The 26472-nt window shown below is 55.1% G+C and overlaps 1 long non-coding RNA gene across 1 annotated transcript in view; it reads left to right on the forward strand.

The window, feature by feature from the left end:
* Positions 1-26472, forward strand: part of LOC142051331 (uncharacterized) — a 93778-nt gene that overhangs the window by 53755 nt on the left and 13551 nt on the right. The window lies entirely within an intron of this gene.

Consider the following 26472-nt stretch of genomic DNA (forward strand, 5'->3'; position numbering starts at 1 on the left):
CTCCTCGTCGGGGTCGGGCGGCGGCGGCGACCCCGGCGGGGGCTCCTGTGGTGCCGGGCGGGTCCCCCCTTGCCCGCGAGGCAGGCAAGGACCCTGGCTGCTGCCGCCGCGGTTTGCTGGAGGCGGGCTGGGCCCGGCCCCCTGTGGGGTTGGGGTGCGGGCCCGGCGCTGCCGGGGAAACGCGGCCTGCGAGAGCAGGAAGAAAGCGCTGCCGGGCCGGCGCTGGGCTGCCCCGCCGGGGTGCGGGGCCGGGCCCGCGCAGTTCAGTTCCCAAGGCCTCCCCGACAGTGCCCGCGTGGGCCGTGGGGGTGCAGGGCTGTGGGGTGGCTGCGCTCTCCGCGCCCCTGAGCGTTGCCCGTGGGGACTGCGGAGGGGGCCGGGACGCAGCCAGGCTCAGCTGGTTTGGTCCCTGAACGGGGAGAGCACAGCTCTTCTGTTCCTGGGCCTTGAGAGCAGGCTCCTGTGGCTGACGCCGGGGCCCTGAAACAGATCGAGTCGTGCGTTTTGAGGGCCTGAGCGAGGGGACTAAGTCGTGTGGTTTTGGGCTGAGGAGCAGAGGTCAAGTGCTGCATTTTTGGGACTTGAGAACAGGCTCAGCAGCTGGGCTTTTTGGCTCAGAACCGGTCCCAAAGTGAGCTGGTTTGGGGGCCAAAAGCAGCAGCCGGTTTGGCTGCTTGTGCAGGCTGGGGGGTGGGGGCATTGGGGGCTGCAGGGGAAAGCAGGGGTTGGGCAGGGTACGAGGACCCTCCCCGGAGGTGGGGGTCCGGTCACATCGGACCCCGAAGTTCGGGAGGCCGGCATGCACCAGAGCGAACTCGCCACCTGAGGCGGGTCTCTGGAGGAAGGGTGCTTTTTGGATCCAGCGCAGCGCACCCTCTTTGGGTCCAGCTCTTCTTTCTGCGCTGCTTAGAATAGTTATTAACCAATTAATTAATCATACAAACTAAGTCACAACAGCTCTGTCGGCTCCATCGTGGTTCGGAGCTCTGAATCGGTTTCACTTGGTGTCTAACATGTTTTTTCCCCGAGGAGAGGCTAAGTTTCAAAGTTAATTAGTTTTCTCATAAGTGTGTCAGTCGATAAAATTGAGTTACGATTGTTAAAACCACAAAGGTGACAGGAGTCTCACGGATCTGGTCTATTTCTGAAAATGTATTCATCCCATGCAAATGTCATCGGGATACAGATCATCTGCACTTCATGCTCTGACAAGACAAGATGCTGAGACAGGGATGAGCTCCAAAAGGACTACTGAAAAGAAAAAAAACGCATTCCACAGTCATGGGGTTTTTTTGGTTGCGTTTGGGGGGGCGGGGTGGCTTTAACAAAAGAGTGCAGTGTTGGCCGGCAGCAGCCTGCAGAGCACTTTTGCTGCCTGATCTCTCCTTTTCTTCTCTTCCACTCCTCTTTCAGGGCTGTAATTGTCATTTGGATAGTTTTAGAAGAGCAGTTAAGTTGCTCGCCTGTGTCAATGTGCTGGTAATACCAGGAAGGTGAATGCTTGAACCGGTCGGGCGGGTAGGAATGAATAACTTGGCTGCAGGTAGAACTTCTGAGGGAAGACCAGCAAAACCAGGAAGCAAATAGCAAGTTCCCAAAAAATGTGCGGGTGTCAAACACATAAAAGTTTCATTGCCGAATGTTTTTGGGAATATGTTCCCAATGGCTATTTTTAGTAAACATAACTTTTCAGGAGATTCAGGGTTGTGCGTGGCAAAACATGTCCCTCTGTTTTTGTGTCCTGCCGCACAAACGGCCGGCGGCAGGGCTCTTGTTCCCTGCTCTCGCTATTGCCACAGCAGGGCTGCGATATTTAGACCTAAGAGATGGGTTTAGGAATGGAAGGAGAGAGAACGCCTGTGTTCTGTAAGGGCTATGAATGCTGACCCTTTGTCTCCGTCTGCCGCTTTTCCTGTGCGGGTGATGAAGCTGTTTTACTTTTCTCTGTTGTTCCAGGTCTAAATAGCTGCGAAGCTGTCGCCGCTGTGGGTGCGCAATTTGTGTTGCTGTGTTTCTGTGGAGTTCTAGCTACGGCTCGCTTCTAGTGTGGCCAAGCGTCAAGGTAGGGCTTTCAGTTTAAAGCTTCAGAAGCGCTGCGCGCCGAGATGGGTGTAGGTGAAACTGCTGTTGCGCCTGCAGCTGTGCTCGCAGGGATGCTGGGTGGCTCTGCATCAAACCGGCGAGGTGCGCGTGGACCTCCGTCGGGCTGCGCCCTGGGTGCGCGAGCGTGCGGTGTTTTTGCTGTTCCGGCTTGCACGTGCGAGGGCTTAACGTTTGATTTAATGCATTTCCTTTAACGGCAGGCTGTAGTTGGGCTCTAGACGGTATTCCTACGTGGGCACAAGAGCTGTGGAATGGTTAAGCTGTTGCTGTGCCTCCAGGTGACTTGTTCAGTAACGCTGTTTTTCCAGGTGCAGACGGATGAGTCGTGCAGGGCAACGGAGGAGGGCCCAGGGGAGCGCTGTAAGAAGGTGAGTCTGTGTAGTACTGGAGGGAAGATGTGACTGATGGCTATAGGGCTCCATTATGGGTTTTACTCTTTTTTTTTTTTGTGATCCGAGGGTGCTAAGCGATGAGCCGAGCGTGATCTGGGCCCTGGAGGTGAGTCAGGCAAGGTGACCGGTGCTTGGTGGGCTGGAGTAGGTGTTCTTTTTCAGGTTATTCAGGGTTTTTTCTCCTTCTCTTCACTTTCCCATCCCAATTTGGGGCCGATTCCCTCAAACGGGGACTTCCCCCTGTGGGGCTGCTTATGCAGCCTGGGAGCTGCTGCCTGGGCACAAAAATACCTCAAACCCCTTACTCTGGGTCTGCAATGGGGGGTGAAAAAACAGAAAGAATTCTGGTGGAAAGAAAACAACTTGGGGCTTCTGGGAAAGCCAACTCCAGCTGGATTTGTGCAGCTGGAAAGGAAAAAAAGGGTGGTGGTGGGGAAGGAACAACCACCTAAAAGCACCCACCAACCATTCTCATGCACAAAACCGAAAGTGAAAATGACCATTTTTTGTAGGGTAAAAGCACAAAAAGTCCCCACAGAACTCAGTAGTTTGGAAAAGCAACCCCAATTATTACATTATGTAAAGAAGGCGGGGAAAAAAAGAAAACCAAAACAAAACCCTATCACAACCCTGATGCCACATGCCTACCAGCAGTTCCTGGGGCTTATTCTGCGGGGGTGGGGAACCCAACCTTGTTCCCCAGGTTTGCTGTGCTGCTTCTCCTCCCTCGGGCATGCGGGGGGCAGTGGCATGGACAGTAGCAAGCACCAGACGTTTTTAAGCGGTCGAGAGGAAAGGACAAATGCTCGAGACGCTTTGCTGTTTGGTGCAGAGGCAATGAATGGTGCTGCTGGGGCTGCGAGGGGGAAAGGTGCAGAGGAATAGAAGCTCTGTGGATGCAGCCAAGTTACGGTTTCTGGATGGTATTAATCGAGAAGAGTAATTCAGATAATGCTGCTGCCCAGCGACCAGAATTGGGTACTGAGCCCGGGAGCCGCGCACGCGCGGTGGCGTCCCTGTGATCCCCATTGCTCTCTCCGCAGGTAACAGCCCTGCGATGCTGCGGTGCCTGCGAGGTGATGCCGCCGTGCTCGTTGCTGCTTCCTGGTAAGGAAAGGCCTCCTCCGCTCCTGCTGCAGCGTGGTGGTGTGTCGGACACGATTCCCTGTGTCGGGTGAGGCCTAGGGCTGCCGGCGAGGTGAGCGAGCGCCTTTGGTGGGTGCAGGGGTGTCTCCTTGTGTGCCTGCACTACTGGGGCTGGTGGGATGGGAAGCTTCAAAAGACCCGCCGAGGCAGGCTTCTGGTATGCTAAAGGCGAGTGGGTGAGGGCAGCCCTAGGAGTTACTCGGGAGCTGATAGAAGGGAAGAGGGAAAGGAGGAGGATGATGACCTTTTCCCCCTGCCCAGGGTGCAGAAGATGGCCGACTCTCCAGCTCACCAGAGCTCCCCCTCAGCCTCCCCTGGCCCCCCTTGCCCAGTGCGCCTGCTCCCAGCTCCAGCACGAGCGAGCTAGGCTACGTGCCGAGGAAGCCTCATCTCGTAAGAGCTGTAAGACACCCATGTGTTCTCTTCAGGTGGAGGACGGCCTAGAGTCTGGAGCTGCAGAAGAGGCAGGGAGGAGAGAAGGGGAAAGAAGCATCTGAACGGCTAAATTGTGCCAGCAGCGCTGAGAGCGAGAGTCGCGGTGAGTCCTGGGCCAGTGGGGCCCCGTTGCCTCTCTTGTGCGTCCTGGGCCCTCCCTGTCTCTCCCCCGGCCCCCTCTCTTTCCTTACCTGCTGCAAAATTTTTTTTTTTTTGCGCCCCCCCCGCACCTTCTTTCTCCATCTCGCTCTGAGTGGCTCCCTGCCTCCCCGTCTTTTTCAGTCCTCCCTTTCTCTGTCCTGTAGCCTGTGGCTCCTTTTTCTATCTCCGCCTCTCTCTGCCTGGTTCTGGCTCCGTTTTTTTATTCCTCCTGCTCTGTCCTGTAGCCTGTCGGTATTTTGTCTTTCTCTGGCCCTCTTGGTCTGACTCCCTGTGTTACCGAAAAACGCGGTAAAATCGGAAACGACTCCTCAACGCCAATTTAGTATTAAAGAGCAGGCATTCTTTATTCACGGCGCCAGATGCACGGGGGATCGCTCCTCCTGGCGTGCGTACCTCACACACCTTTCCCGTACAATTTGTAGATCAAAATTTTACGTATTCATATATATTCATTATTGCCCTGTCTGCTGATCGGTACAAACTTGCTCGTTCCGTATGTAAATCGCTGCGCAGGCTCGGTTGTCCTCTTCCGTTGTTCTCTTCTGAGTAGGTGGTATTACTTGGGTCGGTGGTGGTCTGTGAGTCGGTGGTCGTGATCTCCCCCTGCCGGAATTACCTTTTTACCTTCTTGGCTAGTTTTCTCAGTCCGCTCCACGAAACCGCGTTTTGTCATCCTTTTCTGACAGAAGCACGTTGTCTGTTGTTCTGTTGACGTTAACGATCGCCTAGTGACTAAAATGCAGATCGACAGACACACCGATTCGTACGCTCCATGTTCCCGTAATGGAACACCGTCTCTGGTTGGTTGATTTCATCGCTTTGGTTACACCTGTTCCTGTTGTTCAGTTTCTTCTTTTTTGGCTTTGTTTGATTCTCTCTGTGATTCTGTTTTTCTCTGCCTCGCTTTTCCCAGCTCCCCGTCCCTCACTTTGAATGCCCGTTATCCTTCACCAGCTCACTCTCCCTTGGTTGCCATCCCCGTTTCTGAATTCCTCCTGCTTTGCCACGTAGCCTGTGGCTTTTTTCTTAATCTCTCTGTCTGCCTCAACGCTCCCGCCGCGCTTTTTAATTCGTCTGCTCTGTACCCTGCTACTGTTCTTGCCTTTCTGAGTTCTTCTCTGTCCAGCTCCCTTTCCCTGTTCATGAATTCCTGTTCTTCCTGCACCCGCCGCTGTTCCCTGTGATCTCCGTCTCTCTCTGTCCAGCTCCCTGTCCCTAGGTTTTAATTCCTGCCTCTGCCCGCTGTAGCCCGTCTAGATTTTTCTCTCGGCCTCTCTCTCTGTCCGGCTCCCTCTGTCTGTGTTCTAATTCCACGTTCTCTGTCACGTAGACCCGTGCTATTTGTTTGTCCTCATCTCTCTCTGTCCAGCTCCTTGCTGCTATGTTTTATTTCTTCCCTCTCTCTCTGTCTTTGTAGCCCGTTGCTGTTGTTGTGTTTTTGGTTTTTTTTTCCCCCCACTTGTTTCTTCGTTTGTCTCTGTCTGCCTCCCAGTGCCTGATCTTTAATTCCTCCTTCCCTGTTGGGCCGCTGTTCCTTTTTTCCATTCTACGTTGTGTTCTCTTTGGTCTCCTGTTCTTATTCATCGGTTCCCTCCTCGCCGCCCTGTGGCTTGTCCCCATTTTAGTGTTGCCTCTCCCTCCCTCTCTCTGGCTTCTTGCCCGTTTTTAAAATTCCTCCCTCTCTTCTCTCTTCCCTGTTGGCCGTGTGATCTTCAGCCTTTCTCCACCTCTTTCTGCCCAGCTCTCTGTGTCTATCCATTAATTCTTCCCTCTCTGCCCTGTAGCCTGTAGCTTTTGTCCTTTCTCCATCTTGCCGTCTCTGGCTTCCCCGTGACCCTGTTTTAGAGTTGTTTCTCTCTTCTTTCTGTACGCATTGCGATTCCTTTTGCTCCCCATCTCCCTTTGTTTTGGGTGTTGTTTTGTTGTTGTTTTTCTGGCTCCCTGTCCCTAATTCTTAATTCTCTGCCTTCTCGTGCTCTGTACCACGTAGCCCCGTGGTTTGTTTTGTGGTGTTCCCTCCCCGGCCCCTTCCCTCTGTCGTTGGCTGTCTCGGCTCCCTGTCCCCGTGGCTTCATTCTTCCCTTTCTGCCCTGTTCTTGTCGCTTATCTTGTCTTTCTCCATCGCGCTCGGTCCAGCTTCCTGCCCCTGTTCTTCTTTCCTCCCTCGCTGTCGTGCTGCCTGCCCCAGGTTCTTTGTGCGTCTCCAGCCTGCTCCTCTTCCTTCTTTGTTGGTCTGTGTCCTGCTCTTCCCTCTTTCTGCTGCCTCTCTTCCCCTCTCTCTGCTGCTTTTATCTCCACCTCCGTCAGGCTCCCTGTCCTTCTCTGGCCGTCCTGTTCCCTGCCTCGTGCCTTCTCACTACACGCACACACGCCCCCCCCGCCCCGTCCAGCCGGATGCCGCTCTTCTCTTCTCTCTTCCTACTGTCCCGTGCCCTGCTCCTCACCTTTGGTGGCCTCCCCTTCTGCCCAGCAGCCCGTCGCCCCAGGAGCCAGGCGACGGACGGTCCGTTCCCTGCCAAACCGGGACAAGCGCGTGCCGTGGCTTAGCCCCAGCTGGCTATTCTGCACCAGGGAGCTGCTTGCTCACTCCACCCTCAGTGGGCTGGGGGAGAGAGCTGGAAGGGTAAGAGTGAGAAAAATCATGGGTTGAGATCAAGGCTGTTTAATAGGTAAAGCAAAAGCTGTGCGTGGAAGCAAAGCAAGGAATGAATTCGCTCCTCCTTTTCGGCGGGCAGGTGTTGAGCCACCTCTGGGAAAGCAGGGCTCTGTCATGTGTAACGGTTACTTAGGGAGAGAAATGCTGTAGCCCCTGCCCTCCCTCCCCCCCCCTCCCCCCCCCTCCCCCCCCCCCCCCCCTCCCCCCCAAGGACTCCCCGTTCTTCCCGCAGCTGCGTGTGCTGAGCATGATGTCAAATGGTATGGAATATCCCTTTGGTCAGTTAGCTGGGAAAGCTTTCCCAGCTGTGTCCTCTCCCAGCCTACTTGCTGGTGGGGCACTGAGAGAACCAGAAGAGGCTCTGACTGTGGAAGCAGTGCTCAGCAAGAACGAAAACATCTCTACATTATTAACGGTGTTTTGAGCATAAATCCAAAACGTATCCCTTCCTAGCTACTGTGGAGAAAATGAGCACTATCCCAGCCAACACCAGCTCCGTGCAGCTGCGGCAACGGCGGCCGAGGTGGCCTTGGGGCAGGGGGAGCGTTGGGGACCCTGAGCCACGAATGGCTCCTGGGACTTGTTACGTGCGCGCCTGCACAAACACCTGCCCTCTCGTTTGCCCTCAGGGCTGCGTTTGCGCTGCCTTTGCGTGGGGCAAGGGGCTGTGATGGAGCCCAGGGGAGGAGGTGGTGCACTGTGGGGGTGAGGGGAGGGGGCCCCCCGTTGCTGCTGCGCCTCAGCTGTGGGCGGGGTCTGGATGGAGGAGCCCCAGGTGCGGGCGGTGGGGCTGACGGTGCCGGCTCCTCCCTGGAAAAGGGGTGGTGCCCGGCTCCGGGGGGCCAGTGTGAGCCGAGGGCGGAGCGGAGCTGTGGCCGAGCGTCAGCGGGCTGCGACTGTAGCGAGGGTGGAGGTGAGCGGGGGCTGGGTGGTGGAGCGCTGCGTCCCGGGTCAAGCCCCGAGGAGGGCTGCGGCGGGGCAGCGCCGGGTCGGAGCGGGCGGTGGGGAGAGCGAGGCTGTGGTGAGGGCTCGGTGGGGGTTCCGGGTGCATCGGCGGGAGGGACGGTGGCCCGTAGGGTCCGAGAGCGGGGCGGAGCCGAGGGCGGGCTGGCGGCGTGCCGGGAGCTGTGGTGGTGCGCCTGGCGGCTGGCCGTGCGGCCGTGTTGTGGCGCAGAGCATGGCGGGAGGTGTAGTCCTTGCGGCGCGCGGCTGCCGGGCGGCCGTGTTGTGGCGCAGAGCATGGCGGGAGGTGTAGTCCTTGCGGCGCGCGGCTGCCGGGCGGCCGTGTTGTGTCGCAGAGCATGCCGGGAGCTGTAGTCCAGGCGCAGTGGCTGCCGGCCCTGTCACGTGGTTCGCCGGGGCGTGGCGGGAGGCGCGGTCTTCCGGCGCTCGGGTGCCGGGCGGCCGTGCCGCGTACGGTAGGCGCGGTGTATTTTTGGGGTTGGGTTCGTGTTGATTTCTGGGGGCTTCCAGGTGCGGCCCCTCCCCGAGAAGCGGTGAGTTCCCCGGGAGCTGACAGAAGGGAAGAGGGAAAGGAGGAGGACCTTTTCCCCCTGCCCAGGGCGCAGATGATGGCCGCCTCCCCGGCTCGCCGGAGCTCCCGCTCAGCCTCCCCTGGCCCCCCCTTGCCCCGTGCGCCTGCCCCCAGCCCCGGCACCTCCCCTGAAGCGTGCTGCGTAGCCCTTGGCCGCCCCCAGGCCCTGTCGTGAAGGCAGCGAGCCGGCCCTCGAGCGCACTGGATTCCCCCTCGGCGCAGGGGCCCGTAGCAGTAGCGCGGGCAAGGGGCGGTGTGTCCGGAAGCCCCTGCGCAAGGAGAGGCTTTGGTCAGGGTCGATCGACGGTAATGACGGTCGCTGTTTCTTCTTTCCCTCTCCCAGAGACCGTGCTGAGGACGTGGTTGTCTGTCCTTCCCCCGGGGACGCCGTCGACTGCGGCCGTCTCAGGCTTGCGTGGCTTCTCTCTGCCCGGCTTTGCCATCCTCGCGGCGCCGGGGCGAAAAGGGACACACAGAGCCCTTCCCGGCTGTGGACAGGAGCTGCCTCGGCTGAAGCTGGAGACGCCAACGAAAGGTAAAGCAGAAGAAACTGAAGGCGCTCTGGCTGCCAGCTGCCTTCCTGCTGCAGGCAAGAGAGAGCCTGTCCCTGCAGGTGAGGGAGGAAGGATCCCCCTTCATAGCCCGCAGCGGGCCAGGCCACCAACGTGCACCGCAGGGTCCGTACGCGTAACCCGGAGTTGGGTACGGGCGTGTAGGGCACGAGCGAGCTAGGCTACGTGCCGAGGAAGCCTCATCTCGTAAGAGCGGTAAGACACCCACGTATCCTCTTTAGGTGGAGGTCGGCCTAGAGTCTGGAGCTGCAGAAGAGGCAGGGAGGAGAGAAGGGGAAAGAAGCATGTGAACGGCTAAATTGTGCCAGCAGCGCTGAGAGCGAGAGTCGCGGTGAGTCCTGGGCCAGTGGGGCCCCGTTGCCTCTCTTGTGCGTCCTGGGCCCTCCCTGTCTCTCCCCCGGCCCCCTCTCTTTCCTTACCTGCTGCAAAATTTTATTTTTTCTTTTGGGCCCCCCCCCGCACCTTCTCTCTCCATCTCGCTCTGAGTGGCTCCCTGCCTCCCCGTCTTTTTCAGTCCTCCCTCTCTCTGTCCTGTAGCCTGTGGCTCCTTTTTCTATCTCCGCCTCTCTCTGCCTGGCTCTGGCTCCGTTTTTTTATTCCTCCTGCTCTGTCCTGTAGCCTGTCGGTATTTTGTCTTTCTCTGGCCCTCTTGGTCTGACTCCCTGTGTTACCGAAAAACGCGGTAAAATCGGAAACGACTCCTCAACGCCAATTTAGTATTAAAGAGCAGGCATTCTTTATTCACGGCGCCGGATGCACAGGGGATCGCTCCTGCTGGCGTGCGTACCTCACACACCTTTCCCGTACAATTTGTAGATCAAAATTTTAGGTATTCATACATATTCATTATTGTCCTGTCTACTGATCGGTACAAACTTGCTCGTTCCGTATGTAAATCGCTGCGCAGGCTCAGTTGTCCTCTTCCGTTGTTCTCTTCTGAGTAGGTGGTATTACTTGGGTTGGTGGTGGTCTGTGAGTCGGTGGTTACGATCTCCCCCTGCGTAAAGGAATTACCTTTTTGCCTTCTTCGCTAGTTTTCTCAGTCCGCTCCACGAAACCGTGTTTTGTCATCCTTTTCTGACAGAAGCACATTGTCTGTTCTGTTCGCATTAACGATCGCCTAGGGACTAAAATGCAGATCGACGGATGCGCTGATTCGTACGCTCCGTGTTCCCGTAATGGAACACTGTCTCTGGTTGGTTGATTTCATCGCTTTGGTTACATTTCCCCCGTATGGAAGTTCTGAAATAATAATTTTCTCGCTACTTCCATCCTAGATCAATAATATTCCACTATGTCAGTTCGGCGTTTGGTTCATCTTCTCAAAGTTTTCACTTGATGGTGGTCTCCAGGGTGTATGCAGGTCCCATTTTCTACCCAAAATTTTATTAATTTGTTGAACTACCTCTGCAAAAAAATGTGGTGCTCTATCAGAGGACATTCCCGTTGGCACTCTAAATCTCGGTATTATTTCTTTCAGCAACGTTTTAACTACTACTCTAGCTTTGTTGGTGCAGCACGAGAAAGCTTCTGGCCATCTAGAAAATTTGTCAATCAGCACTAACAAATACTGCTCTATCTATTTTGTCTGGGTAACTCAGAGAACTTAATTTGCTAATAATTTCCGGGAGAATTTTTTGTTTTGTTACTCCTAAAGGTGGTTTCCTTTGGTTCAGGGGATTATTTCTAGGACAGATTGGACACTTAGCTACTATGGGTTTAACTATTCTTGTCATGCCTACACATGCTACAGATGTTTTTAAACTCAAAACCGTAGCGTCTACACCCCAATGTGTTTGCTCATGCTTTTCTTTTCAAGTTCTGTCATAACTTGTGGGGTTGTTATTATTATTACTTGTTTTTCTGGTGTTATCTACCACCTCTCTGTGTTTTGTGATGTTTCCAATTGTTCTGCTAATTGCTCATCCAATTTATTATATCTCGGTTTCAACTTTGGAATTCTGATCTGTTTTACCGGTACTAGCGCAAGGATACCTTGCTCTGCAGTCCTCTTTGCAGCTTTATCTGTCGGTCGTTTGCTTATGTTTACAGCCGTCTGGCCGAATTGATGAGCTTTGCAACGCTTTACCGCCACTTCTTTTGGTTTCTGCACATCTTCCGGAAGTTGGAGAATGTCGTCTTTATGCTGTATCGATGATTTTTGGGCTGATGGCAGTCCTTTCTCCTTCCCAATAGCTCCATGATCGTGGATCACACCAAATGCATGTTTGGAATCAGTCTAGATATTTATCCTTTGTCCTTCTGCCATTCGCAGAGCTCGCTTCAATGCTACCAATGCTGCTTTCTGTGCTGAGGTGTTTGCAGGCAGCACCCCTGACTCCGTTCCCTCGGCGGCGATAACGACAGCATATCCGGCCGTTCGCTTCTCTTCTCGCCCAGAGCTTCTTCCATCTGTAAACAGCTCCAGATCAGGATTTTCCCAGAGGTTTGTGTCTCAGGTCTGGTCTGCTGGAATAGACTTGTTCAATAGTTAGCAAGCGATCGTGTTCGAAATTGTCCGTAAGGTTTTCTGTTGTTAAAAACGTAGCAGGATTCAGTATAGCAGTAGTCTTCGATTCCACATCGTCTTGTTCTAACAGAACAACTTGATATTTCAACATTCTGCTAAGGGATAGCCAACGACCCCCCTTTTGTCCTAAAACAGTCACCGCTATGTGCGGGACACATACTGTCATCTTCTGTCCCATTGTTAACTTTGGGGCTTCCCGGATGGGCAGCGCTGTTGTTGCTACTGCCCGTAAACACCTAGGCCGTCTTTTACTCGCGTGGTCGAGTTGTTTGGAGAAGTAGCCCACAGGTCTCTTCCAGGTTCCCAGTCGCTGTGTCAGCACTCCAAGGGCTAAATGTTGTCTTTCGTGGACAAACAACTCAAAAGGTTTAGCGAAATCAGGTAGGCCTAATGCAGGGGCCATCATCGAGGCTCTTTTCAGTTCTTTGAATGCCGCTTGGCATTCGGGCGTCCGGGTTAAATATTTATCCTTTGATTCTTTCAATGCCTCATATAATGGTTTTACATAGAGTCTGTAGTTCAGAATCCAGAGCTGACGCCATTTCACTGTTTTCAGAAAAGCTCTCAATTCCTTTGGGCCGCTAGGTTTGGGAATTTGACAAATAGTTTCTTTCTTTTCACTTTCTAATTGTCTTTGTCTTTGAGATATTTCAAATCCTAAATAAATGGCTGCTGCTTCTCCTATTTGGGTTTTGTTTCTGGAAACTCTGCATCTTCCTTGGCCCAGAAAATTTAAAAATTTCAAAACATTATTCTTTACTTTCTGCCACTATCAGAATGTCACCTGCATTCTGTAACAATATGCCTCTCCCTGGGTTCTGTTTTTTCTATACATTTCTACATTTCTAATTTTTTTCTTGCCAGCTGAGTCCCAAATATCGTAGGACTAATTTTAAATCCTTGTGTAAGTACGGTCCATGTTAGCTGTGTCTTTCATTCTGTGGTGGGGCTTTCCCATTCCAAAGCAAATAGGCTTTGACTTTTTATGCCTGGAGGTATGCAAAAGAAGGCATCCTTCAAATCTAGTACAGTAAACCATTTATGCTCCTCCTTTAGAAGAGGTCAGTAAAGTGTATGGATTAGCTACTACCGGATGTATGTCTTGGGCCACCTGATATATAGCCCTTAAATGGTGAACTAGCTAATACTCTTTGCCTCTAGATTTCTCTACTGGCGACACAGGAGTACTATATTCTGATTCACATTCCACTAAAAGCTCATATTCTGAAAAATTTTATAATTAACTTCTCTAATCCTTCTTGAGCCTCTCGCTTAATAGGGTATTGTTTTTGTCTTACCGGCTTGGCTCCAGGCTTTAAGGTTACTTTTACCGGCTCTGCCCACTTAGATCGCTCCGGAGCTCCGCTCGCTCAAACCAAAGGAGAATTACTACGTTTTCCACTTCTTCGGGAACCTGTTCCTCCCTGGAGGAATCCTGTAACATAAACGCTCTCGCCTCTGTGGCTTTTGATTCTGGTATTAGTAATTTAATCTCTCCATCTTTAAAAGTTACTTGAGCATCTAATTTACTTAATAGATCTCATCATAACAGAGGCAGTGGACATTCAGGCATATACAGAAATTGGTGAGTTGCCCATTGCTTCTCCAATTTAAACTTTAATGGCTCTGAGAGGGGCTAATTTTTCTTTGCCCTGTCGCACTAACAACACCTACGGATTTATGATTAAATTTCTCTTTACGTGTATTCAATACCAAAGAAGTGGCTCCCGTATCTACCAAAAATTCTATTTCTTCATTCCCTAGCTTCAGTGTAACCAGGTGTTCAGCTAGGGTTGATTCCCCTGGTCTCCTTCATGCCAAGCTACTTCAAGCATTTTACCCAGATCTCTGGATTCAGGTTCTTCTAGCTTCTGAAGGTTTCTTCTCCCCCCCCCCCCCCCCACTATCTGGGGCTGATTGTCTTATGAATATAGAGACCAACTGAATTGCTTTTTCTGGTTTTTCTGCGTTCAAATGAGTATATTTTCTGGCAGTCACCTTCAGTCTTTCCATAAAGGCTGAAGGGGACTCCTTTAATTCTTGTCTCGCTTCATAAATTTTGACCCATTTATTGCTTTTGGCATTGCATGTCTTACTCCAAATAAAATCTCTCTCTGACATCTAGTCAACATTCCCCTGGGTCCTGGCTGATTCGGGTCCCACTCGGGATTTGTAGATGGAAAATTCTTATTAATTGTTCTCTGTAAATTCCTGTTAGCATGTGCTCCCTGCACCTGCCTTCTGGCTGTATTCAATACTATTTTCTTGTCAGTTCCATCAAGTGAAGTATCCACTATCACAAGTAGAGCAACACTTCAAGTTCTCACCACATTTTCCTCTCTCCAAAAACATTGCCGTAGAATCCTGTGGACGTATCTCACGCTGTTTCTGCCACGCTGGATGATTCCACAGTGTAAAGAGCAAATCAACATATGCCACTTCTTCCCATTTGCCTTCCCTTTTTACAAAACAACATTAATTGCAAGATGGTACGATATTGCAACGTCTCACGTTCTGGCCATTTGTGCCCCCCTTCCAATTGATACGTTGGCCACCAATGATTGCAATATTCAATTAATGGTTTCCGAGTTAGTAGGTCATCACCCCCGATGTCTTTCCAGTGCTTCAAAATACATCCCAAAGGTGTTCTCTGTGGGATAGGTTTCTTACTCAGAAATGCTCCCATCGCCCAGTCAACTAGTAGTTGTGATTGTGCGCTATCGCAAATAGTAGTCAGAGGGACTCCAACCCCCGTTAGAGGTCTCGCTGGAAATCCGCCACTGGGATCTGTAGCGCCCTGCTAGATATCCCTGGAGACTTCAACCCCCTGTTGAAGACCCCCCTGCCCTCGGGTCCCGCTCCACAGGCTTTCGCCTAGCAGAGACTTACCAACCGAGGTACCTCTTGGCCCCAACCCTGCGTGGCTTTTGCCGCGCCTTACGGGCAGGCCCGTGGGACTCAAACCCACTATCCTATCCGATGTGGGAAGATAACCCCACGTATTATTCTACCTAAGTTTCTTCTTAAAAGAATGCCTTGTTTACTTCAGTCCAAGGGATCTTGCTCAGAATTCTCTGGCCTGGGGATCGGAAGCTCTCCCCGAGAATTCCTTGGGGCTGGCTGCAGGTCCCACGGTCCCGCGGATCCGTCGAGATTCAAAAGCAGGGTCCCATCTGGGGTGCCAAAACTGTTACCGAAAAACGCGGTAAAATCAGAAATATCTATTCAACACAAATCTAGTATTAAAGAGCAGGCATTCTTTATTCACAGCGCCAGACGCACGGGGGATCGCTCCTCCTGGCGTGCGTACCTCACGCACCTTTCCCGTTCAATTTGTAGATCAAAATTTTACGTATTCATACGTATTCATTATTGCCCTGTCTGCTGATCGGTACAAACTTGCTCGTTCCGTATGTAAATCGCTGCGCAGGCTCGGTGGTGGTCCGTGAGTCGGTGGTCGCGATCTCCCCCTGCCGGAATTGCCTTTTACCTTCTCGGCTGTTAATCTTGGCAGTCTTGGCTAGTTCTCTCAGTCCGCTCCACGAAACCGCGTTTTGTCGTCCTTTTCTGACAGAAGCACGTTGTCTGTTGTTCTGCTGACGTTAACGATCGCCTAGGGACTAAAATGCAGATCAACAGGTGCGCTGATTCGTACGCTCCACGTTCCCGTAATGGAACACCGTCTCTGGTTGGCTGATTTCATCGCTTTGGTTACACCTGTTCCTGTTGTTCAGTTTCTTCTTTTTTGGCTTTGTGTGATTCTCTCTGTGATTCTGTTTTTCTCTGCCTCGCTTTTCCCAGCTCCCCGTCCCTCACTTGGAATGCCCGTTGTCCTTCACCAGCTCACTCTCCCTTGGTTGCCATCCCCGTTTCTGAATTCCTCCTGCTTTGCCACGTAGCCCGTGACTTTTTTCTTAATCTCTCTCTGTCTGCCTCAACGCTCCCCCCGCGCTTTTTCATTCGTCTGCTCTGCTCTGCACCCTGCTACTGTTCTTGCCTTTCTGAGTTCTTCTCTGTCGAGCTCCCTTTCCCTATTTGTGAATTCCTGTTCTTCCTGCAGCCACCGCTGTTCCCTGTGACCTCCGTCTCTCTCTGTCCAGCTCCCTGTCCCTAGGTTTTAATCCCTGCCTCTGCCCGCTGTAGCCCGTCTAGGTTTTTCTCTCGGCCTCTCTCTCTGTCCGGCTCCCTCTCTCTGTGTTCTAATTCCACGTTCTCTGTCACGTAGACCCGTGCTATTTGTTTGTCCTCATCTCTCTCTGTCCAGCTCCTTGCTGCGATGTTTTATTTCTTCCCTCTCTGTCTGTCTTTGTAGCCCGTTGCCGTTGTTGTTTTTTTTTTTTTTCCCACTTGTTTCTTCATGTGTCTCTGTCTGCCTCCCAGTGCCTGATCTTTAATTCCTCCTTCCCTGTTGGGCCGCTGTTCCTTTTTTCCATTCTACGTTGTGTTCTCTTTGGTCTGCTGTTCTTATTCATCGATTCCCTCCTCGCTGCCCTGTGGCTTGTCCCCATTTATTGTTGCCTCTCTCTCCCTCTCTCTGGCTTCTTGCCCCTGTTTTTAAAATTCCTCCCTCTCTTCTCTCTTCCCTGTTGGCCGTGTGATCTTCAGCCTTTCTCCACCTCTTTCTGCCCAGCTCTCTGCATCTATTCATTAATTCTTCCCTCTCTGCCCTGTAGCCTGTAGCTTCTGTCCTTTCTCCATCTTGCTGTCTCTGGCTTCCCCGTGACCCTCTTTTAGAATTGTTTCTCTCTTCTCTCTGTACGCATTGCGATTCCTTTTGCTCTCCATCTCCCTTTGTTTTGGTGTTTTTTTTGTTGTTTTTCTGGCTCCCTGTCCCTAATTGTTAATTCTCTGCCTTCTCATGCTCTGTACCACGTAGCCCCGTGGTTTGTTTTGTGGTGTTCCCTCCCCGGCCCCTTCCCTCCGTCGTTGGCTGTCTCGGCTCCCTGTCCCCGTGGCTTCATTCTTCCCTTTCTGCCCTGTTCTTGTCGCTTATCTTGTCTGTCTCCATCTCGCTCGGTCCAGCTTCCTGCCCCTGTTCTTCTTTCCTCCCTCGCTGTCGTGCTGCCTGCCCCAGGTTCTTTGTGCGTCTCCAGCCTGCTCCTCATCCTTCTTTGTTGGTCTGTGTCCTGCTCTTCCCCTCTCTCTGCTGCTTTTATCTCCACCTCCGTCAGGCTCCCTGTCCTCCTCTGGCCGTCCTGTTCCCTGCCTCGTGCCTTCTCACTACACGCACACACGCCCCCCCCCGCCCCCGTCCAGCCGGATGCTGCTCTTCTCTTCTCTCCTCCTACTGTCCCGTGCCCTGCTCCTCACCTTTGGTGGCCTCCCCCTCTGCCCAGCAGCCCGTCGCCCCAGGAGCCAGGCGACGGACGGTCCGTTCCCTGCCAAACCGGGACAAGCGCGTGCCGTGGCTTAGCCCCAGCTGGCAACTCTGCACCAGGGAGCTGCTTGCTCGCTCCACCCTCAGTGGGCTGGGGGAGAGAGCTGGAAGGGTAAAAGTGAGAAAAATCATGGGTTGAGATCAAGACGGTTTAATAGGTAAAGCAAAAGCTGTGCGTGGAAGCAAAGCAAGGAATTAATTCGCTCCTCCTTTTCGGCGGGCAGGTGTTGAGCTGTTTCTGGGAAAGCAGGGCTCTGTCATGTGTAATGGTTACTTAGGAAGAGAAATGCCGTAGCCCCCAAGGACTCCCCCTTCTTCCCCCAGCTGCGTGTGCTGAGCATGATGTCAAATGGTATGGAATATCCCTTTGGTCAGTTAGCTGGGAAAGCTTTCCCAGCTGTGTCCTCTCCCAGCCTACTTGCTGGTGGGGCACTGAGAGAACCAGAAGAGGCCCTGACTGTGGAAGCAGTGCTCAGCAAGAACCAAAACATCTCTACATTATTAACGGTGTTTTGAGCATAAATCCAAAACTTATCCCTTCCTAGCTACTCTGGAGAAAATGAGCACTATCCCAGCCAACACCAGCTCCGTGCGGCTGCGGCAACGGCGGCCGAGGTGGCCTTGGGGCAGGGGGGGAGCGTTGGGGACCCTGAGCCACGAATGGCTCCTGGGACTTGTTACGCGTGTGCGCCTGCACAAACACCTGCCCTCTCCTTTGCCCTCAGGGCTGCGTTTGCGCTGCCTTTGCGTGGGGCAAGGGGCTGTGATGGAGCCCAGGGGAGGAGGTGGTGCACTGTGGGGGTGAGGGGAGGGGGCCCCCCGTTGCTGCTGTGCCTCAGCTGCGCGCGGGGGCTGGAGGAGCCCCAGGTGCGGGCAGTGGGGCTGATGGTGCCGGCTCCTCCCTGGAAAAGGGGTGGTGCCCTGCTCCGGGGGGCCAGTGTGAGCCGAGAGCGGAGCGGAGCTGTGGCCGAGCGTCAGCGGGCTGCGACTGTAGCGAGGGAGAAGGTGAGCGGGGGCTGGGGGGTGGGCCGCTGGGTCCCGGGTAAAGTCCCGAGGAGGGCTGCGGCGGGGCAGCGCCGGGTCGGAGCGGAGCTGTGGGGAGAGCGAGGCTGTGGTGAGGGCTCGGTGGGGGTTCCGGGTGCATCGGCGGGAGGGACGGTGCCCCGCAGGGTCCGAGAGCGGGAGGGCGGGCTCGCGGCATTCCGGGAGCTGTGGTGGTGCGGCTGTGGGCTGGCCGTGCGGCCGTGTTGTGGCGCAGAGCATGCCGGGAGGTGTAGTCCTTGCGGCGCGCGGCTGCCGGGCGGCCGTGTTGTGGCGCAGAGCATGCCGGGAGGTGTAGTCCTTGGGGCGCGCGGCTGCCGGGCGGCCGTGTTGTGGCGCAGAGCATGCCGGGAGCTGTAGTCCAGGCGCAGTGGCTGCCGGCGCTGTCACGTGGTTCGCCGGGGCGTGGCGGGAGGCGCGGTCTTCCGGCGCTCGGGTGCCGGGCGGCCGTGCCGCGTACGGTACGCGCGGTGTATTTGGGGTTGGATTCGTGTTGATTTCTGGGGGCTTGCGGGTGCGGCCGCTCCCCGAGAAGCGGTGAGTTCCCCGGGAGCTGACAGAAGGGAAGAGGGAAAGGAGGAGGACGGTGACGTTTTCCCCGTGCCCAGGGCGCAGATGATGGCCGCCTCCCCGGCTCGCCGGAGCTCCCGCTCAGCCTCCCCTTGCCCCGCCCTTGCCCCGTGCGCCTGCCCCCAGCCCCGGCACCTCCCCTGCAGCGTGCCGCGTAGCCCTTGGCCGCCCCCAGGCCCTGTCGTGAAGGCAGCGAGCCGGCCCTCAAGCGCACTGGATTCCCCCTCGGCGCAGGGGCCCTTAGCAGTAGCGCGGGGAAGGGGCGGTGTGTCCAGAAGCCCCTGCGCAAGGAGAGACTTTGGCCAGGGTCGATCGACGGTAATGACGGTCGCTGTTTCTTCTTTCCCTCTCCCAGAGACCGTGCTGAGGACGTGGTTGTCTGTCCTTCCCCCGGGGATGCCGTTGACTGCGGCCGTCTCAGGCTCGCGTGGCTTCTCTCTGCCCGGCCTCGCCGTCCTTGCAGCGCAGGGCCGAAAAGGGATAGACAAAGCCCTTCCCGGCTGTGGAGAGGAGCTGCCTCGGCTGAAGCTGGAGACGCCAACGAAAGGTAAAGCAGAAGAAACTGAAGGCGCTCTGGCTGCCAGCTGCTTTCCTGCTGCAGGCAAGAGAGAGCCTGTCCCTGCAGGTGAGGGAGGAAGGATCCCCCTTCATAGCCTGCAGCGGGCCAGGCCACCAACGTGCACCGCAGGGTCTGTACGCGTAACCCGCAGTTCGGTACGGGCGTGTAGTGCACGAGCGAGCTAGGCTACGTGCCGAGGAAGCCTCATCTCGTAAGAGCTGTAAGACACCCCCGTGTTCTCTTCAGGTGGAGGTCGGCCTAGAGTCTGGAGCTGCAGAAGAGGCAGGGAGGAGAGGAGGGGAAAGAAGCATGTGAACGGCTAAATTGTGCCAGCAGCGCTGAGAGCGAGAGTCGCGGTGAGTCCTGGGCCAGTGGGGCCCCGTTGCCTCTCTTGTACGTCCTGGGCCCTCCCTGTCTCTCCCCCGGCCCCCTCTCTTTCCTTACCTGCTGCAAAATTATTTTTTTTTTGCGCCCCCCCCGCACCTTCTTTCTCCGTCTCGCTCTGAGTGGCTCCCTGCCTCCCCGTCTTTTCAGTCCTCCCTCTCTCTGTCCTGTAGCCTGTGGCTACTTGTTCTTTCTCCGCCTCTCTCTGCCTGGCTCTGGCTCCGTTTTTATTTTTTTACTCCTCCTGCTCTGTCCTGTAGCCTGTCGGTATTTTTGTCTTTCTCTGGCTCTCTCGGTCTGACTCCCTGTGTTACCGAAAAACGCGGTAAAATCGGAAACAACTCCTCAAGACCAATTTAGTATTAAAGAGCAGGCATTCTTTATTCACGGCGCCGGATGCACGGGGGATCGCTCCTCGTGGCGTGCGTACCTCACGCACCTTTCCCGTTCAATTTGTAGATCAAAATTTTACGTATTCATACGTATTCATTATTGTCCTGTCTGCTGATCGGTACAAACTTGCTCGTTCCGTATGTAAATCGCTGCGCAGGCTCGGTGGTGGTCCGTGAGTCGGTGGTCGCGATCTCCCCCTGCCAGAATTGCCTTTTACCTTCTTGGCTGTTAATCTTGGCAGTCTTGGCTAGTTCTCTCAGTCCGCTCCACGAAACCGCGTTTTGTCGTCCTTTTCTGACAGAAGCACGTTGTCTGTTGTTCTGCTGACGTTAACGATCGCCTAGGGACTAAAATGCAGATCAACAGGTGCGCTGATTCGTACGCTCCATGTTCCCGTAATGGAACACCGTCTCTGGTTGGCTGATTTCATCGCTTTGGTTACACCTGTTCCTGTTGTTCGGTTTCTTCTTTTTTGGCTTTGTGTGATTCTCTCTGTGATTCTGTTTTTCTCTGCCTCGCTTTTCCCAGCTCCCCGTCCCTCACTTGGAATGCCCGTTGTCCTTCACCAGCTCACTCTCCCTTGGTTGCCATCCCCGTTTCTGAATTCCTCCTGCTTTGCCACGTAGCCCGTGACTTTTTTCTTAATCTCTCTCTGTCTGCCTCAACGCTCCCCCCGCGCTTTTTCATTCGTCTGCTCTGCTCTGCACCCTGCTACTGTTCTTGCCTTTCTGAGTTCTTCTCTGTCGAGCTCCCTTTCCCTATTTGTGGATTCCTGTTCTTCCTGCAGCCACCGCTGTTCCCTGTGACCTCCGTCTCTCTCTGTCCAGCTCCCTGTCCCTAGGTTTTAATCCCTGCCTCTGCCCGCTGTAGCCCGTCTAGGTTTTTCTCTCGGCCTCTCTCTCTGTCCGGCTCCCTCTCTCTGTGTTCTAATTCCACGTTCTCTGTCACGTAGACCCGTGCTATTTGTTTGTCCTCATCTCTCTCTGTCCAGCTCCTTGCTGCGATGTTTTATTTCTTCCCTCTCTGTCTGTCTTTGTAGCCCGTTGCCGTTGTTGGTTTTGTTTTTTTTTTTCCCACTTGTTTCTTCATGTGTCTCTGTCTGCCTCCCAGTGCCTGATCTTTAATTCCTCCTTCCCTGTTGGGCCGCTGTTCCTTTTTTCCATTCTACGTTGTGTTCTCTTTGGTCTGCTGTTCTTATTCATCGATTCCCTCCTCGCTGCCCTGTGGCTTGTCCCCATTTATTGTTGCCTCTCTCTCCCTCTCTCTGGCTTCTTGCCCCTGTTTTTAAAATTCCTCCCTCTCTTCTCTCTTCCCTGTTGGCCGTGTGATCTTCAGCCTTTCTCCACCTCTTTCTGCCCAGCTCTCTGCGTCTATTCATTAATTCTTCCCTCTCTGCCCTGTAGCCTGTAGCTTCTGTCCTTTCTCCATCTTGCTGTCTCTGGCTTCCCCGTGACCCTCTTTTAGAATTGTTTCTCTCTTCTCTCTGTACGCATTGCGATTCCTTTTGCTCTCCATCTCCCTTTGTTTTGGTGTTTTTTTTGTTGTTTTTCTGGCTCCCTGTCCCTAATTGTTAATTCTCTGCCTTCTCATGCTCTGTACCACGTAGCCCCGTGGTTTGTTTTGTGGTGTTCCCTCCCCGGCCCCTTCCCTCCGTCGTTGGCTGTCTCGGCTCCCTGTCCCCGTGGCTTCATTCTTCCCTTTCTGCCCTGTTCTTGTCGCTTATCTTGTCTGTCTCCATCTCGCTCGGTCCAGCTTCCTGCCCCTGTTCTTCTTTCCTCCCTCGCTGTCGTGCTGCCTGCCCCAGGTTCTTTGTGCGTCTCCAGCCTGCTCCTCATCCTTCTTTGTTGGTCTGTGTCCTGCTCTTCCCCTCTCTCTGCTGCTTTTATCTCCACCTCCGTCAGGCTCCCTGTCCTCCTCTGGCCGTCCTGTTCCCTGCCTCGTGCCTTCTCACTACACGCACACACGCCCCCCCCGCCCCCGTCCAGCCGGATGCTGCTCTTCTCTCCTCCTACTGTCCTGTGCCCTGCTCCTCACCTTTGGTGGCCTCCCCCTCTGCCCAGCAGCCCGTCGCTCCAGGAGCCAGGCGACGGACGGTCCGTTCCCTGCCAAACCGGGACAAGCGCGTGCCGTGGCTTAGCCTCAGCTGGCAACTCTGCACCAGGGAGCTGCTTGCTCGCTCCACCCTCAGTGGGCTGGGGGAGAGAGCTGGAAGGGTAAAAGTGAGAAAAATCATGGGTTGAGATCAAGACGGTTTAATAGGTAAAGCAAAAGCTGTGCGTGGAAGCAAAGCAAGGAATTAATTCGCTCCTCCTTTTCGGCGGGCAGGTGTTGAGCTGTTTCTGGGAAAGCAGGGCTCTGTCATGTGTAACGGTTACTTAGGAAGAGAAATGCCGTAGCCCCCAAGGACTCCCCCTTCTTCCCCCAGCTGCGTGTGCTGAGCATGATGTCAAATGGTATGGAATATCCCTTTGGTCAGTTAGCTGGGAAAGCTTTCCCAGCTGTGTCCTCTCCCAGCCTACTTGCTGGTGGGGCACTGAGAGAACCAGAAGAGGCCCTGACTGTGGAAGCAGTGCTCAGCAAGAACCAAAACATCTCTATATTATTAACGGTGTTTTGAGCATAAATCCAAAACTTATCCCTTCCTAGCTACTCTGGAGAAAATGAGCACTATCCCAGCCAACACCAGCTCCGTGCGGCTGCGGCAACGGCGGCCGAGGTGGCCTTGGGGCAGGGGGGGAGCGTTGGGGACCCTGAGCCACGAATGGCTCCTGGGACTTGTTACGCGTGTGCGCCTGCACAAACACCTGCCCTCTCCTTTGCCCTCAGGGCTGCGTTTGCGCTGCCTTTGCGTGGGGCAAGGGGCTGTGATGGAGCCCAGGGGAGGAGGTGGTGCACTGTGGGGGTGAGGGGAGGGGGCCCCCCGTTGCTGCTGTGCCTCAGCTGCGCGCGGGGGCTGGAGGAGCCCCAGGTGCGGGCAGTGGGGCTGATGGTGCCGGCTCCTCCCTGGAAAAGGGGTGGTGCCCTGCTCCGGGGGGCCAGTGTGAGCCGAGGGCTGAGCGGAGCGGAGCTGTGGCCGAGCGTCAGCGGGCTGCGACTGTAGCGAGGGAGAAGGTGAGCGGGGGCTGGGGGGTGGGCCGCTGGGTCCCGGGTAAAGCCCCGAGGAGGGCTGCGGCGGGGCAGCGCCGGGTCGGAGCGGAGCTGTGGGGAGAGCGAGGCTGTGGTGAGGGCTCGGTGGGGGTTCCGGGTGCATCGGCGGGAGGGACGGTGCCCCGCAGGGTCCGAGAGCGGGAGGGCGGGCTCGCGGCATTCCGGGAGCTGTGGTGGTGCGGCTGTGGGCTGGCCGTGCGGCCGTGTTGTGGCGCAGAGCATGCCGGGAGGTGTAGTCCTTGCGGCGCGCGGCTGCCGGGCGGCCGTGTTGTGGCGCAGAGCATGCCGGGAGGTGTAGTCCTTGGGGCGCGCGGCTGCCGGGCGGCCGTGTTGTGGCGCAGAGCATGCCGGGAGCTGTAGTCCAGGCGCAGTGGCTGCCGGCGCTGTCACGTGGTTCGCCGGGGCGTGGCGGGAGGCGCGGTCTTCCGGCGCTCGGGTGCCGGGCGGCCGTGCCGCGTACGGTACGCGCGGTGTATTTGGGGTTGGATTCGTGTTGATTTCTGGGGGCTTGCGGGTGCGGCCGCTCCCCGAGAAGCGGTGAGTTCCCGGGAGCTGACAGAAGGGAAGAGGGAAAGGAGGAGGACGGTGACGTTTTCCCCGTGCCCAGGGCGCAGATGATGGCCGCCTCCCCGGCTCGCCGGAGCTCCCGCTCAGCCTCCCCTTGCCCCGCCCTTGCCCCGTGCGCCTGCCCCCAGCCCCGGCACCTCCCCTGCAGCGTGCCGCGTAGCCCTTGGCCGCCCCCAGGCCCTGTCGTGAAGGCAGCGAGCCGGCCCTCAAGCGCACTGGATTCCCCCTCGGCGCAGGGGCCCTTAGCAGTAGCGCGGGGAAGGGGCGGTGTGTCCAGAAGCCCCTGCGCAAGGAGAGACTTTGGCCAGGGTCGATCGACGGTAATGACGGTCGCTGTTTCTTCTTTCCCTCTCCCAGAGACCGTGCTGAGGACGTGGTTGTCTGTCCTTCCCCCGGGGATGCCGTTGACTGCGGCCGTCTCAGGCTCGCGTGGCTTCTCTCTGCCCGGCCTCGCCGTCCTTGCAGCGCAGGGCCGAAAAGGGATAGACAAAGCCCTTCCCGGCTGTGGAGAGGAGCTGCCTCGGCTGAAGCTGGAGACGCCAACGAAAGGTAAAGCAGAAGAAACTGAAGGCGCTCTGGCTGCCAGCTGCTTTCCTGCTGCAGGCAAGAGAGAGCCTGTCCCTGCAGGTGAGGGAGGAAGGATCCCCCTTCATAGCCCGCAGCGGGCCAGGCCACCAACGTGCACCGCAGGGTCTGTACGCGTAACCCGCAGTTCGGTACGGGCGTGTAGTGCACGAGCGAGCTAGGCTACGTGCCGAGGAAGCCTCATCTCGTAAGAGCTGTAAGACACCCCCGTGTTCTCTTCAGGTGGAGGTCGGCCTAGAGTCTGGAGCTGCAGAAGAGGCAGGGAGGAGAGGAGGGGAAAGAAGCATGTGAACGGCTAAATTGTGCCAGCAGCGCTGAGAGCGAGAGTCGCGGTGAGTCCTGGGCCAGTGGGGCCCCGTTGCCTCTCTTGTACGTCCTGGGCCCTCCCTGTCTCTCCCCCGGCCCCCTCTCTTTCCTTACCTGCTGCAAAATTATTTTTTTTTTGCGCCCCCCCCGCACCTTCTTTCTCCGTCTCGCTCTGAGTGGCTCCCTGCCTCCCCGTCTTTTCAGTCCTCCCTCTCTCTGTCCTGTAGCCTGTGGCTACTTGTTCTTTCTCCGCCTCTCTCTGCCTGGCTCTGGCTCCGTTTTTATTTTTTTACTCCTCCTGCTCTGTCCTGTAGCCTGTCGGTATTTTTGTCTTTCTCTGGCTCTCTCGGTCTGACTCCCTGTGTTACCGAAAAACGCGGTAAAATCGGAAACAACTCCTCAAGACCAATTTAGTATTAAAGAGCAGGCATTCTTTATTCACGGCGCCGGATGCACGGGGGATCGCTCCTCGTGGCGTGCGTACCTCACGCACCTTTCCCGTTCAATTTGTAGATCAAAATTTTACGTATTCATACGTATTCATTATTGTCCTGTCTGCTGATCGGTACAAACTTGCTCGTTCCGTATGTAAATCGCTGCGCAGGCTCGGTGGTGGTCCGTGAGTCGGTGGTCGCGATCTCCCCCTGCCAGAATTGCCTTTTACCTTCTTGGCTGTTAATCTTGGCAGTCTTGGCTAGTTCTCTCAGTCCGCTCCACGAAACCGCGTTTTGTCGTCCTTTTCTGACAGAAGCACGTTGTCTGTTGTTCTGCTGACGTTAACGATCGCCTAGGGACTAAAATGCAGATCAACAGGTGCGCTGATTCGTACGCTCCATGTTCCCGTAATGGAACACCGTCTCTGGTTGGCTGATTTCATCGCTTTGGTTACACCTGTTCCTGTTGTTCGGTTTCTTCTTTTTTGGCTTTGTGTGATTCTCTCTGTGATTCTGTTTTTCTCTGCCTCGCTTTTCCCAGCTCCCCGTCCCTCACTTGGAATGCCCGTTGTCCTTCACCAGCTCACTCTCCCTTGGTTGCCATCCCCGTTTCTGAATTCCTCCTGCTTTGCCACGTAGCCCGTGACTTTTTTCTTAATCTCTCTCTGTCTGCCTCAACGCTCCCCCCGCGCTTTTTCATTCGTCTGCTCTGCTCTGCACCCTGCTACTGTTCTTGCCTTTCTGAGTTCTTCTCTGTCGAGCTCCCTTTCCCTATTTGTGAATTCCTGTTCTTCCTGCAGCCACCGCTGTTCCCTGTGACCTCCGTCTCTCTCTGTCCAGCTCCCTGTCCCTAGGTTTTAATCCCTGCCTCTGCCCGCTGTAGCCCGTCTAGGTTTTTCTCTCGGCCTCTCTCTCTGTCCGGCTCCCTCTCTCTGTGTTCTAATTCCACGTTCTCTGTCACGTAGACCCGTGCTATTTGTTTGTCCTCATCTCTCTCTGTCCAGCTCCTTGCTGCGATGTTTTATTTCTTCCCTCTCTGTCTGTCTTTGTAGCCCGTTGCCGTTGTTGGTTTTTTTTTTTTTTCCCACTTGTTTCTTCATGTGTCTCTGTCTGCCTCCCAGTGCCTGATCTTTAATTCCTCCTTCCCTGTCGGGCCGCTGTTCCTTTTTTCCATTCTACGTTGTGTTCTCTTTGGTCTGCTGTTCTTATTCATCGATTCCCTCCTCGCTGCCCTGTGGCTTGTCCCCATTTATTGTTGCCTCTCTCTCCCTCTCTCTGGCTTCTTGCCCCTGTTTTTAAAATTCCTCCCTCTCTTCTCTCTTCCCTGTTGGCCGTGTGATCTTCAGCCTTTCTCCACCTCTTTCTGCCCAGCTCTCTGCGTCTATTCATTAATTCTTCCCTCTCTGCCCTGTAGCCTGTAGCTTCTGTCCTTTCTCCATCTTGCTGTCTCTGGCTTCCCCGTGACCCTCTTTTAGAATTGTTTCTCTCTTCTCTCTGTACGCATTGCGATTCCTTTTGCTCTCCATCTCCCTTTGTTTTGGTGTTTTTTTTGTTGTTTTTCTGGCTCCCTGTCCCTAAT

Source organism: Phalacrocorax aristotelis, unplaced genomic scaffold, assembly GCF_949628215.1.
Source record: "Phalacrocorax aristotelis unplaced genomic scaffold, bGulAri2.1 scaffold_89, whole genome shotgun sequence".
NCBI lineage: Eukaryota > Metazoa > Chordata > Aves > Suliformes > Phalacrocoracidae > Phalacrocorax > Phalacrocorax aristotelis.